Here is a 2,275-nt window from a genome sequence, read left to right on the forward strand (position 1 = left end):
AGACAGACAGACAGATAGATAGATAGATCCCCCTACTGTAAATCTATACTGTACAGAGATATAGATGGGTTGCAGGATATGAAAGAAAACAACCTTCTTCTTCTTTTTTAATCAGCATTTTTCGTGTCTACATGTTGGGTCTTTTTCTGTTGATCCCTCCTCTGTTTTTCTTTGAAATCCTTTTGGATTCTCTTGTGGAATCATGTCGTTTTCTTTCCCTGAAACTATTCCTGCCCCACCTATTTTAGGAATGGTTCAGTTCTAAGGGAGTCCTTCCCTCTAGATCTATGTCTGCATCTTCACATTTTGGTCTCAGAGCCAAAATTTTAAGAGACTTCTTACTATCATTCTGTACACTGTTTTGCGAGATACATTTCTATATTGGGAATATAGTAAACAATGGGAAGCAGTATTAGGTCTAGAGATGGCACGATACCACTTTTTTATGTCCGATATCGATACCGATATCATAAATTTGGATATCTGCCGATACCGATATGAATCCGATATAGTGTTTTTTAATCAACAAAACTGTTTTTTAAAATATCTTGCTGCATTTTGCAAGTCTGCAAATTCATACTCAAGTTTAAAACAACAACTACACTAAAGCTATTCTGTTATACCTGTATACAAAAAAAATATTTCATAGTTCAGCAATACTGATCAATCTAATAAACTTAGACCTACACCATCCTCCCTATTCTGGTATTTTAAAGAGTACTTAGCGTAAATATTAAGCAACCTAACTAATAGGGTTCCAACTCCCAGCAACAACAAAAATAAATAAATAAAGAATAGGGAACCACCCCTCACGCTCCACCTCATGATGCTTAATCAACGTAATCAACCTTAATTTGATGCAGTGTGAAAAAAAATGCACAGAAATCAATTATTTTTCAAGAAATATTAAATAGATTCAACATCTTTCTTCAACAAAATTGCAGACTGCACAGATGGTACCTTCCCAAAGGAAAATGTACTATAGCTTACTAGGGTATATATATTAGACTTAATAGTTACTATATACAGTAACTGACTTCTATTCATTTTGCATCAAATTAAAACTTTGGGTGTCAGATAATTATTTATTAAAAGCTAGACATTTTAAATGAGAATAAGAAAGAAAAGTATGTCTTTGTGCCCACTTTTCCCTGTTAATGCCCTATCGGCCCCCCTGGCTAAACTTTGCTAGATCCGCCCCTGCACAGCTACCAGCGTCAGCTACATAGAAAAAGATCCTCGAGTAGAAAGTAATATTAAATAAATTCTAACAACAGCTTATCAAGCTTAAACGTGCTGCTGTTGTTCAGCCGCTGGTTTGCTCGTTCTGGCGCAAAGTGGACCAAAAACAAACAAGAGAGACAGACTCGCAACAGAAAAGCCGATCAGCTGATCATTAAGCAGTTTCACGATTGAAGTAGCAGCCGGAGAGCGAGAGGCAGTCGCTCGTTAAGCTTAAAGTGGGAATGCTTTACAAACATTCAGAGATGGACTTACACACTTTCTTTACTTCTCTCGGGGATAACTTTGTCGGAGATGAAAAGCTCCAAATGCTATCCAGACCACCGACAGGTCCCGCATGCCACAGCCGCTCTATCACGTGATGCATACTGCTCCGACGTTCTGAGGCGAGTTACGGCGTGTTGCAAGTTTTGTGAGGTGCTTTCGTGATATTTAATGGATCGGATTACATTTTTTATTTTTCTCCGATATCCGATCCAGTAATTTAGGTCAGTATCGGACCGATACCGATACGTAATATCGGATCGGTCCATCTCTAATTAGGTCCAGAGGATTGAGGACAAGCCTACATCAACATCGGAAGAGACGAGATCAGAGTGAGAGTGAGCAAATAAATACGGGATTACTGGAGATGTCACAAACACAGACAGGAAATGGTGTCAGGCTCAAAAAAGATCTATGTTAACCACTGTCATTGACACACTTATAAACATCTCAATATTTTGATACCTGCTTGTTAATTGGTCAGTTTCTACATAAACTGGAAAGAGACATTTAAAAATATATTTATTTACATTTTGGGAAGACTTCTGCTTATAATAATCTGTGCCTTGATGGGCTTTTCTGGAGAATTTAGCACATGTGTGACACAGAAGTATTTACAGGGGAACAACTACGAGCAAAGGATAGTAGAAACACACCGATTGAAAAGTGAGTGAGGGATGTAGATACTGTACAGGAGGAGTGAAAGATAGAGAGAGTAAAACTGAGGGATGAGAGAAGGAGGAGCGATAGCAGCAGGAGATATGCCTCA

This window comes from Mchenga conophoros, linkage group LG6 (genome assembly GCF_057382185.1).
Source record: "Mchenga conophoros isolate Kocher_MC1m ecotype Shallow Benthic linkage group LG6, M_conophoros_male_GT1.1, whole genome shotgun sequence".
Classification (NCBI taxonomy): domain Eukaryota; kingdom Metazoa; phylum Chordata; class Actinopteri; order Cichliformes; family Cichlidae; genus Mchenga; species Mchenga conophoros.